The sequence below is a fragment of the Dipodomys merriami genome, unplaced genomic scaffold (genome assembly GCF_024711535.1).
Source record: "Dipodomys merriami isolate MVZ:Mamm:240054 unplaced genomic scaffold, mDipMer1.0.p SCAF_10, whole genome shotgun sequence".
NCBI lineage: Eukaryota > Metazoa > Chordata > Mammalia > Rodentia > Heteromyidae > Dipodomys > Dipodomys merriami.
In genome coordinates this window covers 41,085,723-41,100,677 of record NW_027202271.1, presented here as the reverse complement: position 1 = coordinate 41,100,677, position 14,955 = coordinate 41,085,723, and the positions used below count along the sequence as shown (strand labels likewise).

General features: G+C 36.4%; 1 pseudogene; it reads left to right on the top strand.

Annotated features, from left to right (window-relative positions):
• The first annotated feature begins 468 nt into the window (after positions 1 to 468).
• On the top strand, positions 469 to 2,165 carry LOC138838411 (ferritin light chain pseudogene; annotated as a pseudogene).
• The last annotated feature ends 12,790 nt before the right edge of the window (positions 2,166 to 14,955 follow it).

Genomic DNA, 14,955 nt, shown 5'->3' with positions numbered 1-14,955 from the left:
GATGCCCTTCAGTAGATGAATGGATCAAGAAAATGTGGTATATATATATACACAATGGAATTCTGTGCCTCCATCAGAAAGAATGACATTGCCCCATTTGTTAGGAAATGGAAAGACTTGGAAAAAATTATATTAAGTGAAGTAAACCAGGCCCAAAGAAACATAGGCCCCATGGTTTCCCTTATTTGCAATAACCAATGTATGTATGAGTCAAGCAGAAAAGGTCAGATAAGTTGATGTTAGGGAAATGAACCCCAAGATAAGTATTCAAATGTTTTTTTTTTCTTTCATGCAATTGTTCCTAACATATTTATAAGATGTTTTCTTTGTATGTCCCTCACCCACAGTATAACCCCTGCTTTCACTGTATTTAATGTTGGTATAATTTGTGGAGGGGAAGGGAAAAAACAAATCGTTTAAATAGGGATACAGGTGGACCCATTGCAACAATGAAATGTACAAGTCATTATGTCGAAAAACGAAATTTACAACTTTGATGTGGGAGTGGTGAGGATCGGTTAGGGGGAGTTGGAGGGGGTATGGGAAGGGATAGGAAGGGGAAACAAAGGAGGAGGCACCCTTGCTTGATAAGAAATGTACTCGTTATCTTGCCCATGTAATTGTAACCCCTCTGTACGGTATTTTCACAATAAAAATAATTAACCCTCGATTTCTAGTAGAAATAAATCTTATTTTTAGGACAAGAGATGGATCTTTGGTTTCATTAGGAAAGATTCAATATTATTGCTTTGTCCCTGGCCCTATGAATAATAGTGTTTTCAGTGCTCGAAAAATAGTTCATTATTCCTACTTTTATCTTGGAAGAAAAATAATACTTACAAAATTGCTAGGACAATATTTTATAACTCATTATACAATTTAACCATACATAAGCCGGGCGCTGGTGGCTCACGCCTGTAATCCTAGCTACTCAGGAGGCTGAGATCTGAGGATCGCGGTTCAAAGCCAGCCCGGGCAGGAGAGACGGTGAGACTCCTATCTCCAATAAACCACCAGAAAACCGGAAGTGGCGCTGTAGCTCAAGTGGTAGAGCGCTTGCCTTGAGCTGAAGAGCTGAGGGACAGCGCCCAGGCCCAGAGTTCAAGCCCCACGACCGACAAAAAAACAAAACAAAACAAAACAATTTAACCATAAATAATACAAATAGCATATTTTCAGATTTTTAAACCTTATCAAACATTAACATTAGTTGCAAAAGCAATACAAAACCAGGTGTTTTAAAAAGATATCTTTCTTTCTTTATTTTCCCATGTAATTTTATCCCTGATATTTATCTTGGTACATCTTCCTATTTAACAACATTACTCAATATTTACTGAATGAAGTTATGTATGGAGTAAAAAATGCATCAACTCTTGGTAATGAACCAAACATGCCAGTCAACCGTCTCAATACTGCCAGTCACTAGTTGTGGTCTTTGTAGGCTGTTTTGATCTCTGAAATATATCTTCTGGTAAATTTCTTTTAAGATTTTTATGTATTGAGCAGAAGCGCGCGCAGTCCCACGGATCTGTGTCTTGCTTCAACAGTGTTTGGACAGAACAGACCCGGGACTCCTTTCCACCACCAACTGCATCTCCACTCACCGCCTCTGACCCTGATCTTCTCCCCGTCGCCTGCTTCCAGGACCAACCAACGCCGTGTTTTCCTGTGGTTAGCTCTGTATCCATGACCAGCCACGACCTCCCAGATTCGTCAGAATTACTCCACCGAGGTGGAGGCTGCGGTCAACCCCCTGGTCGACTTGCATCTGCGGGCCTCTTACACCTGCCTCTCTCTGGGCTCCTATTTCGATCGTGACCATGTGGCTCTGGACTGCGAGGGCGCCCAGCGCCTCCTGAAGATGCAGAACCAGGATATGCAGAGACCTTCTCAGGATGAGGGGGGTAAAACCGTGGAAGCCATGGAAGCCGCCCTGGCCCTGGAGAAGAGCCTGAACCAAGCCATTGTGGATCTTCATGCCTTGGGTTCTGCGCGCAGACCCCCATCCCTGTGACTTCCTAGAGAACCACTTACTGGATGAAGAGGTGAAGCTCATCAAGAAGATGGGCGACCACTGAGCCAACCTTCGCAGGCTGCGGGCGGCCCCTCAGGCCCAGCTGGGCAGGGATCTTTTCCAACGCCTCACCCTCAAACACGACTAGAAAACTCCAGTGTCCACAGCCTTTGAGGGGCCATCTCTGCCTCGCCAGACATCAGGGTTTCTGGCCGAACTTCTGCCTCTAGCCATTGGGAAACTTCCTAACTAACCATCCTGGAGCCCTTCCCAAGCCTTGGACCAAATGAAAATAAAGGTTTTTGCAGCAAAAAAAATTATATATTAGCTTCTTATTAGAACAGAAGACAACTTAACTCACTTAGGAAATAAGTTCTACATTCTAATATCACTACATCATTAAATACCGTGTTCCTGTATTGGTTAACTTGGCCACACAAAGAACTATACTTATTTATGTCTTTATTTTTCTTCCCCTCAACTATAGATAATCTGTTATTTTTGTGCTGCGAATATCAATGCATCTGTAATTTTCTTTTTTTTTTAAATTTTATTTTATTGTAAAGATGCTGTACAGAGGGGTTACAGTTACATGAGTAGGGTAATGAGTACCTTTCTTGTTGAACATTGTTACCCTCTTCTTTGTTGTTCTCTCATTATTCCTTCTCCTCCCCACTTCCCTTATTCCTCCCCCCCACCACAAAGTTGTAAAGTTTATTTCCAGTCTAGTGTCTTGTGGGTATCATTGTTGCACTGAGTCTTCCGGTGTCTTTGTTTCAGCCATTTTCTTATTCTCCTTCCTCTCCCCAAATTAGACAAATGTATATACAAGATGCAGGGTACCAGAGTCAAGGACAGTGACAACAGGGGGAAGAACATACAAAGGGAAACAAAAAAAATCACATAGTATATTAACAACAACAACAAAAACTAAGAAAGACTTTTTGTGTCCATATCTTGGGGTTCATTTTGCTTAGCATCATCTTATATGGTCATACATATATAGCTTTTGAGCTTTTCTGCTCATTGGGTAAAATTATCCTAGATGTATACTAATTATTGCAAATGAGGTTAACCATGGCACCTATGTTTCTTTGAATGGATCAATTCCATTTAAATGGAATTCTATGCTTCCATCAGAAAGAATGACATTGCCCCATTTGTTAGGAAATGGAAAGACTTGGAAAAAATCATATGAAATGAAGTAAGCCAGACCCAAAGAAATATAATTTTCTTTATTTTTCTAATCCTGTTCTATACACAGGTTCTTAATTACTGCTATTTTCAATGATAACAAAACCACACTTTCAAAAAGATTTAACTCAATTCATTCGTTTATTCATCTTAAGTGTCTAGTTTTTGAATATTATGTTTAGATGTGGTTTATAAGGGATATATCTCTATAAAAAGTTCTTAGCTTCAGGATATTTTTTCTTTTTCAGTAAGAAATGATAAAACATACACAACAAATTAGCCAATTAGTATACATCATGTCAAATAAGCACTAGGGACAGGGCAAAGGAGATAAAGAGATAAAGAATAACGAGGTTTGTATAAATGCAAAGAGGTGAGTATTTTTAAATTAAACCTAAAAGGTAGATATCAATAAATGTGATTTTAGAATAGAAGTACATTCTTGTACTCATGTATCCAAGCACATGTCAGTTAAAATGCATAGATATATTTAAACACAGGTGAAAAATCTTGGTAGCTCAGAAGGAAGGAAAATCTATATTTTTAAGTAAGAAATGGATAGGTGGTCTGCACAAAGTAAAGATACTTTACATCAGTTGAATGGGTAACTTGGTCAATGCTTGCACCGAGTTACCTTCCAATGCACCATTATCAGTTCTACCTACACAGAAGGATGTAGGTAAATGTGGACTATCTTTATTCACATTTTTATTGTTATGTAAATATTTGCTAGCACAAGCAGGTAATGGATTATAAAATTATTCCTTAACTCATTTTTTTCTTACTTAATACAAGTTGTTTTTTAATTTTTCTCCTAACCTTAAGTGTATTTATTCTGTTCTTTGACTTTTCTCACATCATTTCACGATGTCAGCAGTGAAATCCTTCTTGGGGTCTCTATGTTCTTTTACAGTGGGACTGTCACACAGTTCTCCTGTTTATTTCCTTCCATGGAGTTTTGAGTAGTTATTTTCTTTCCAGGATTTCACATTGCAGTTGTTTTTGGTTCCATTTCTATTGTTAAAAGTCCAGTCCTCAGGTCGCATTCTAAGCAAAATTCCATCTCAATTATCTTATAATATCTGAAGTTTGTGTTTGATAAATTTGCTTCTAGCACACAGGAGAGTGCAGTGGGTAGAAATGGAACTTCTCTTGGAAAGAGATTTTCATGCATTCATTCTCTTAGGCAGCTTTTCCTTCCATTGGTTTCAGTGTAGATTTACACAGTTTTAAAATGTCCAAACTGCCTTTTGTAGTGTCAAGTGTTCAGTGGATTATAGGCACAGCCTGATGATACAAATTGACCAAGCAAAATTTTACCGGTAATTGGTATCCATACTGGATTTTATGTCTGCTTATATATAAGATGCAGATACTTCTGAAGACACATTAGCATCTCCCAGAAGATCTATGTAGGTCTTTACCTTCCTCTAGCTGCTCTTTGCTGCTCTTTAAATTCCAATGCTTTCACAGGAATCAAGACCCTTCCCTTTTGAATCTTATGCTCACTCTGGCTTCAGGTAAAAACTTGTTTTTTGTTTGTTTGTTTGTTTGTTGCAGTTACCCAAGTCAGTGTCTTCTGTACCTGTCACCTGCTTATTTATAATTCTGCTCCTGATTTCAACATTCATGTATTTTACCTTCCCACTCAGCTCACCCCATTTCCTCCTAAGTAAGTTGTTTAGGCAATTACTTATTTTCAGACAAATATTAAGGATAGCTGTGGAATTAATGAGGCTAAGGTATACTAAAGAAATACATTATATGATGACATCAAAAGCTTGTTTCTTTCTCAATCTACATGAATGTTCCGAGACACATGGTGGTCCTGTACCACGGCTGTGGATTTTCTTTGAGGACATAGACTAAAGGGTCTTCAACAGACCCTTTGGAGTCATTGCTCACCTACAATGTTACATAATACAATACATTAAAATAACTTTGTAAAATTTTAAGAAAAAGATTTCTGGGCTGGGCGCTGGTGGCTCAGGCCTGTAATCCTAGCTACTCAGGAGGCTGAGATCTGAGGATCGCGGTTCAAAGCCAGCCCCGGCAGGAGAGACCGTGAGACTCCTATCTCCAATTAACCACCAGAAAACCGGAAGTGGCGCTGTAGCTCAAGTGATAGAGCGCTCGTCTTGAGCTGAAGAGCTGAGGGACAGCACCCAGGCCCAGAGTTCAAGCCCCACGACCGACAAAAAAAAAGAAAAAAAAAAAAAGAAAAAGACTTCTGTTCCCAGATCGATGACTGAAATGATAAAAAGCTAGTGTCAACAGCTGGTCATGTATAATTCACTAAATAAGTCAGGTAAGGTAAGTAGCAATATTTTGAACAAGGATTTCAAATCCATTCCAGCTATTTATAATTCTATGAATAACTTTCTGCTCACTTACTCTTCATGCCCCAATAAACTAAAACATTCTGTTCTGCTTGCTGATTAGCCTGATCTGTTTTCATATATGTGCCGTCTTCCATATCTTTGCTACTCAGCTAAGTAAGAGGGACAAGAAGGCTTGTCCCTCTATTAAATCATTACTCACCTCTACCAATTGGTTTCTCTGACTTAAGTCCTGTGGTTCTTAACATCCATTCATGACACAATCTTACCTTGAACAAGATGCTCACTTTGTAAATGTCTGACCTCTTCTAAGCCTATGGAGATCTATCCTATTTTGAGCTCCATTGCCTATCTCATTCTCCCACTCCAGGACTCATTGAAACATCATATGAAATGAGCAACAATGCTGTTCTTGCATCCAGGCATCCATTCATTTGCATAACTCTCACTTATTTTGTGAATCATCTCAAGTACGATTCTCCTTGGAAGCCATTTCTAATACTCTCAAGCCTGAAGGACCTGCTATATGTTTTGAACACCATATTATCATACTTATGGTATCAGGAAAAATATTTTTAATATTTATCTTTCCCAATGGGGCTGCAAAATCTTTAGGGACAGAAGTTGGTTTATATTCATCATATTTTCCTTGGGAAGTAACAACTATGCCTTAATAATCTTTGTGCTCTGGTGGCAAAGAACTTATTGGTGTATAAAAGATGCATAATAATTTTTCTCTATAAATAACTACAAGCTTAAGAAGACTCATTCAAACCCCAAAATCCACAATGATTGTAAAGTAAGAATTTTAGGTTTATACCTCAATTGAACCAAGTATAGCAAGCAACAGTGTCTTCATCTCTAGAAATAGGAGAAGTAACATGCACATGAACATCACTAGTTTGTTTCAATTTTTCCTTTCATAATCAGGGCTGCCGTGGATAGTTTCAAATGTTTTCAATGTGAATTTCTTTACATGTGCACATTCCCTTTGGGTTGTTTTTGTTCATGCCTTAACTATTCCTCTAGATGCTGAAGAATCCTTAAGACTAGTGTGTATAGTTAATTAAAGTCATGGCTAAAACATCTTACACACATATTTATAATCACAGGAGGCAGCAGTGAGCAAATATCTATATGTTTGTTGATGAGGCAAAAGCACCTCTGGTGGACAGACCATATTTTCATGCCAGTGATTCTAGTCAATGACACAGAATAGAGCTCAAGGGTAAATCTTCCTCAGAGATTGCTCTGCTCCAGTCTTACCAGTAAGCATCCTTACATGGATGTCTTATTGCTTCCTCTGCAGAAGGCAAGCTCCAGGCAATGGAAAAAAATAAAGCCTTCTATATAAATTCAAATTTAAAAATATTAATGATTCTAACAGGGAAAAGAATCCTTTTGCCTCATGCATTTCTTTAACTAAAAGAATAGTTTGGGTTCACACATAAAATGATGGGATTAAATGCTTGGATATTTGTTAATTAAGATATTTATCTCCTCTGTAATAAAAGATCTTTAATAACACTATATTCCTCTGCACAACTTCAAGCATACTAGAAATATGTAGCTAATAGCCAAGTGATGATATTTAATTTGCTTAATTAAATGTTATTGAGCTCCTATTTGTGTGTGGACATTATTATAAATGACAGCAACACAATAGTGTACAAAGGAAAACCTTTGCTTCTAATGTTTTAGAAGAGGAATCATGATAAATGAATGTAAATCTACACAGATGGTGTCATAAAGAAAAACCAAAGAATGGAAACATGGGCAAGAAAGATGGGCAAGCATCTTTGAGAAATGTTTACAAAGACACCAGTGTAGGCTACTATGAAAATGAGAACAGAGCACATAGCTGAAAACCTAATGAGGTGTGGGCCAGAAGCAGGAACCTGCCTAATACTTCCTCTGTGATGAAAAATCCAGGCCTTGAGGGCTTTGAAGATCATGATCACTGCTTTAGTTTTATTCTGAGGGAGACAGGTAACCTATGGGAAGGGTTTAAATATAAAATAATCTTGTGATAAAGCACTGGAATTTGCTGGAAAATGTGTCCTTAGGAAAAGTTTGTGATGGTTCACTAGGCTACCTCTCTGCCTTAAAGAAAGTAATCAAACTTTGACAACCAAATGAATAACATCCATATCACTGTTTAATAGATAAATAAGTATTTAAAAATGTAATTAGGTAGGCACATCAACATATGAAACTGAACTAATAAAAAATATATTTTGTAAAACTAGAGGTGTTGTCTTAGTCCAGGAGACAAGAGAGAAAATTCATCCATGTTAAATGATTTACATATAGAAGAGTATTTTAATAGGATCCATTCTTACATAGCTCTTTTATATTATTAGTACAAGTCAGGGAGTCACTGCAAAGAGAAAATGTTAAGTCTGTCCCTCTCAAAGTATCCCTTAGCATCCAACAGGCCTTAAAAATAAAATTGACTTTCTTATGAAGTTTACTTAGTAGAAGTAAAGGTGTTTATTTTTCTGAGTAAATGATGGGCATTTTAATTTTGCTATGGAATATATTGTGTTTCATATAATGTTAGTCATTATTCTATTTGATGGGTATAGCATTCTTAGATTGACATGTTTAAAATTAATGAAACAGTTGTCCTCCCTGGGAAGAAACTAATAAGGAAATTTTTATCTCAGTGAATTAGGTTGGGATCATTAAAACAAATCAATTTTGTTTTGGAGTAGATATTTTCTAAATTCAAAGACATCCAAGTCATTAATATGAATTGACATGTTGCTTAGAAAAATGATGAGTAATCATAACCAAATAAATTAAGCATGATAAGAATGCTGATGGTAGTGTTTCATTTCTGGATCGTAAATCTGGTACAGTCTTCTCCTCACTAATCTCTCTGACAGGGTAATTCACTGAGGAGCTAGCCTTTACAGAAACTCTCCTATGTGCCAGAGTCTACAATAGTTGTGATGACTCTTCATTCAACGATCAATAAATTTCTCTAGTTTGTTCTCAGGTCATAATTTGCCTCCACAATATTTCATGCTTAGCTATCTAAGAGATGTTATAGCCAAGACTATTTGTGGCTATCTAATATAAGGCTTTTGTGTAAAATAGAAGAATGAAGCTCCTTTTGAGTGAATAAATGAGAGCAAGCATGCTCATTCAATGAGTATTATGAGTTTCTTACGTATACATTTTGCAATGCTCAAATCAAGGTAGGCTTATTTACCTCCTGAAATATTCATCCTTTTTTTCTTGTAGCATTTTGAAGTGCAGAATACAGGAATACCTGTAGATGGTTTAGAGATATTATGGCATTCTTGGGTAGAGGAAAACATTCTCTTTCCTGTTTTGCTCTCGGAGTAAACAGCCCCATGCCAGACACAGTGTTGGCAATGGAGTTCTAGTTGGATTTATGTTGTCAGTCTTTCTCCTGTGTACTTTCATGAAGTACACAACTGCACAACTCTACCAGAAAGCCCATGATTAATAGTTCTTACAGGAAAGTTAAGAAAAATATATATTAGGTAGTGTTTAGAGTATCCTATACAATGTCTCTTTGGTATTTAATTAGATTGGCAGAATGAATTCTTTGTTTAATTTGTTCATAAAATTGTACTGTTTACGGTATATAAGTTGATGATACGTGCATGCATTTTAATGCTCAAATTAGGATAGACATATTTATCTCTTCAAACATTTATCTTTTTTTAAATTTAATTTTGTTGTCAAGGTGCTGTACAGAGGGGTTACAGTTACATAAGTAAGGTAGTAAATACAAGTTCAAAAGTTCAATACTAAATTTATCTTTTTTTAAACAATAAAACATTCCTAATTTTTTCTTTTCAGTTTTTGGAAATGTAGAATGCATTCTATTACCTTTAGTTTTTCTCAGTGCAACAAATCACTGGAGTCTTTGGTCTATCACACAGTACTCATTTTTTAATCTTCCCTTATTTCTACTTCCTCTGTCCTTTCCTTGGTCTTTTGTGACCATCATTCTATTCTCCATTTCTCTGAAATCAATTTCAAATGTTTTCCAAATGCATAATTATATAGTTCATTATACTTAACATTGTGACTTCCTGCCCCATCCCTATTAACAAATGATAAGATTTCACCCTATTTTAAACAATTTGTTTTTTCCCTTCCCCTCCACAAATTATACCAGCATCAAATACAGTGAAAACAGGGGTTATACCGTGGGGGAGGGACATAACAAAGCAACAAAGAAATCATCTTATAAATATGTTAGAAAGAATAGCAAGAAAGAAAAACCATTTGAGTCCTTATCTTGGGGCTCATTTTGCCTAACATCAACTTATCTGACCATTTCTGCTTGTCTCACACATATACTAATAATTGCAAACAAGGGAACCCATGGGACCTATGTTTCTTTAGGCCTGGCATACTTTACTTAATATAATTTTTTCCAAGTCTTTCCATTTCCTAACAAATGGGGCAATGTCATTCTTTCTGATGGAGACATAGAATTCCATTGTGTATATATACCACATTGTTTAAATAGGGATAAAGAGGGACCCATGGCAGCAATGAGATGTACAAGACATTAAGTTGAAAAATGAACTTTACAACTTTGGTGGGGAGGTGGGGTGGGGTGGAGGATGGGGGGATGGGAAAGCCGGGATGGAATGGGAAGGCAGGAATGGGAAGGTAAAACAAAGGAGGAGGCAACAATGCTTGATAAGAAATGTACTCATTACCTTGCTCATGTAATTGTAACCCTCTGTATGGTTTTTTCACAATAAAAAACCTTATTAATAATAATAAAAGAAAGATTTCACCTTTCTTGTCGTTGAATAGTATTCCACTGTGTGGAGGTACCACGTTTTTCTTAACCATTCACTGTTGATGGGCACTTAGGTTGTTTTAATTTCATGGCTACAATAGTAGTGCTACAATGAGCATGAAAGTGAAGAAGATTCAATGTATTGACTTATCTTCTTTGGATATATACCCAGGTATGAGAAAGCAACATCCCAAAGGAGGATTTCTTTCCATGATGCATCTGTGGAGTTGAACGGAGAGTGATGAGGCAACTTTTTTCTTGCTGCCTTCTTCAATGGTTCTTTTCCTTTTTCTATTCTTTTTATCATTGTGCTAAAACGAAGTACTGGTTCACTCCTCTGCTTTCATTAGATCTTATAAGGCAGTTTTGTGGATCGATATCTGTTCAGATTGATATTTCTGTAGGGTGATGATCAACTGCTGGAGGATTTTCTTCTGTCACTATCTTGTTTTACTCTTTCAGAACAGGATAATTGGATATCATACCCAAGAGAAGGAGGTAATTTTTAACAATCACCGAAGAAACAGGCGCTTCAGGAGGAAGGAGAAAAAAAATAGAAATACAGCATTCTCACATTTTGTACTGTGGCAAAAAATGTGATATGCCTGGAATAAATGATTCATAGTTGGTAGTAAAAAAAGTAGTTTCTGGGGGAAAAAGCTTTTGTTTGATAGGAGGACCTTGAAATACTAATATTAATAACTTTTGTAAAGAAATGGAAAGACTTAGAGAAAACTTAGGTTATGTAGAGTAAGTCAGGCTCAGAAAAAAATCAAAAGATGAACACAGGATGGCCCATTGAAACAATGATACCCAAGGAAAGTATATTGGAAACAAACTTTACAAATTTGGGCAGGGGTAGGGGGAGGAGTAGGGGAGTGGGATGGGGTGGGGAGGAGGGGGGAGCCGGGAAGGATAGTGGGGCAAGAGAAGGGGTAACAATGCTCAACAAATAATGTACTCATTGCCTTATTCATGTAACTGTAACCCCTCTGCACAGCATTTTTACACTAAAATAAATTACTCATAAGTAAATATGTTGGGTAGTATGAAAATGTACACAAATGTATTCATTGAAGTATGGTATATTCAAGGAAGATCACAAACAGTACTAGAAAAGGCAAAATCAAAGTTTAGCCAAATACAACACATCTTGGACCCATGGAAACAGGTGTGGATTCAATCTCTTCTTGACATTTTCTGCTTTTCTTCTATCTTTTTGGGCAGGATTGTCTTTCCCAAGGGAGAAAACCAAAGAACTTCTTCAATGGTTCAAGCAAATCATATTCTAAAATCCTCACTGATCTTGCTGGGCTCACCTGTCCATCTGTGACCCAAACACTGCAGTTAGGGCAGTATGATAGTTAGGATGTGTGTGAACGTGTTTTCATCATTGTAGTAGCTACAACATCAACCTAGAGCCCTCAGTCTCAGATGAGTGTTATGTAGGGTATGTTCTCACAGGAAAATCTAGCACTGTTCTAACAATTGAACTGAATAGTAAAGGTCAGTAAAAAACTTTCAAGACAACTATAGATAGGTAGCAAAAGAGAAATGAGGCAAATACATGAACACAATGGGAAACAACAATAGCAATAATATTATTTATAAGCTTTGACTTGGTAGTCATAGAAGCGGGGTGAAGGGAATAAGACAATGTGGCACTCTCACTAAGATACTGGCATTTTTGTGGCCTAAAATACTAATCACTGACTCATGGGTATCTCCAATGAACTGGGAATCTGTTCTTGAAAATTTGATGGTCTGCGTGCAAACACTAGCAATGAACTTAATTCTCATTATTCCAGGACGGAAAAGTTCTATTGCACACAAGAAAATTCCAATTCCAAACAAATATTCTAAAATGTAACTAAAATTTTAAGAAGTATTTATAAGCAACACACACTCATGTTAGAATATAAAAAGCTGAAGCAATTGTCCCACTCACTAATGATTAGTATAATTTAGAATTAGAAGTGCTTGGTACATGAGACATTGGACATAAGTATTTTCATTTTTATTGTTAAAAAATCTCTTCACTGTATTCTAACATTCTAATAATTCTATTTGTGGCATAATACAAGATTTCCCTATAAGTTTACTTTTTTTTTGGTCGTGGGTTTGAACTCTGGCCTTAGGTGCTGTCCCTTAGCTCTTCAGCTCAAGGCCAGAGCTTTACCGCTTGAGCCACAGCGCTACTTCCGGTTTTTTATTGGTTTATTGGCGATCTCACAGAGTTTCCTGCCTAGCCCTGGTGAGTAGCTAGGATTACAGGCATGAGCCACCTGTACCCGGCTCCTTAAGCATCATCTTGTATATACATTTTTCTAATTTGGGGAGGGGAAGGGAAATAACAAAATGCTGAAATAAGTATACAGGTTGACCCATTGTAACAATGAGACATACAAGACACTATGTTGAAAATGTATATGACACTGTTGAAAATGAACTTTTATATCTTGGGGTGGAGGGAAGGAGGAGTTTGGAGAGGTGGGGAGGGAAGGGATGGTAAGGGAAAAACAAAGGTGGGGGTAACAATGTTTGATAGGAAATGTATTCATTAAGTTACTCATGTAACTGTAACCTCTTTGTATAATATCTTTATAATAAAAATATATATTAGAAAAGCAAAAAATATGACATGAAGAAGTGGCAGCAAGCTATCAATTTACTGCAACTAATTTTTTCCAATTAAGTTCTATTTCAGGTACATATGCATGATTTTGTTACAAGCATCTGTCTTATTTAAATAAATAACTATATTCAGTATTCCTAAAGAAAATTTTCTAAACATCATACTGAGTTTGGGGGCAGACAAAACTTTACATTTTCCCATGCAAATGATGGTTAAAAGCCTGTGAAATTTTTGTGCAGAAGAAACAGGAAGCATTTTGTTAACAAAATCTAAGCTGGAGATATTTGTGCAGTGCCTTTACAGTATGCTTGCTTTGAAATATTGAGAGGAACCCTCTGTAGGAACAAGACATGCCAAAGTAGATTAATGGCTTAAGAATTGGTTGTATACTTCCTGAAGTTTGAAGCAATGTTTGGCAAAAACAGTAACAATATATCCATTCCAATGCTATAGCCTCAAAGCAATGATCATTTCTGTTTTTCATAATTCTTTTATATAATATTTAATGCTGTAAAAATGAACAATCCTGTCTGAGCCAAAAATGTTAAAATAAACAATGTAAGCATGCAGAGGGAAGGAGGGGGAAACTTGTAAATAACAGCATATTTAAAAGTACTTCACATTAAGATGAAGTTTATGTCAGGAAGTAGTACCAAAAACTACTAATAAAAACCTTTTGGAAATTATGGACAGTTGCCATTTTTCAATCCTTAGGTAAGGGGAAATGTTCATATCTTGGCAACTTGTGGCTGTGAAAGTGGTAGTGAAATGTTCAGATGGGAGCTTGTAGCTGAGTAAAGAAAGAAAACACATTAGATCACGTTTGATAACAAAATAAACTCACTGTAATGATGTATTCCCCCCCACCCCCTGTCAAGAGTCTCTCAGAGACAAGAGAAGCACTCCAAAGTTCTAAACAGCATAAGCAGAGAGTCATTACTTTCTGAGTATGCAGCAAAGAAAGGTGGGTTGATTGTCACACAAACTTGCATTCTCTCAATTTCTGAAGAACTGGGAAGGACGTTTCTACAAAAAAATGATGATGGAAATGTCTTTGAATTATGAGAGAGAGCCTTTTCAGTGGTAAAATGAGATAATATATCTAAAATTGGGGCTGCTAAAGATTTTCAATTAGATGAAATTGAACAATTTATCTCCCCTTTACTTACTACCTTCTGCTCTATATCCCATCTTGCTGATTTAAAAGCATAAACTCTTCATAGGAAGGAGTCCAACAAGAACAGAAGCTAAATTAAAATCTAAACCTATACTATGAACAGTCTAAGTTTGCAATTTTACACTGAAGGTATTTATTAATTGATTGTCCTATACTCATAGATGATAGAGAACAAAATCCATGCCTTTTTATTTTAGACTTTGTTTAGAATTAAATCTGAATAATGGCCAACTTCTAAATAGGTTCTTCCTTTACTTCCTTCTCTTCCTCCTCCTTTTCCTTCTTCCTCTTCTTTGATCCTGTGGTTAGAATTTAAGGTATTCTAAGCAAGTGCCCTACAACCTTATTTCAACTTACTCTTTAGTGAATCCTGCCATATGTTCAGTTACTTCTGTAGATTGTAATCCAAAAGTATCGCGATATTTTTGTTTGGGCTCTGTGACAGACAATTGTCTTTGAAGGGTCCTTAGGAATTTAAAGATGTTAACTTCATAAATTCTATAAAAATTTATATTAAGTATTCTATACATTCCAAATTCTATCTACTCTCCAAGTTTAAAGAAAATTCCTCTTTTCTCCATTATTTTCACTATATAAAAACATTTTACCTACACATATTTGAGTTTATTCAACATCTGTTTCTTTCTAGTTTCTACCTTAATAGGTCACCCATGATAAAATTATTTCTTCCAAGTTTTATTTTCCTACTATATAATTTAACTTGGGAACTTTTGAAGTTTTGAAATTGCTGCTTCCCCTGAGTCATCTTGGCATTTATCTTATTTATTCACT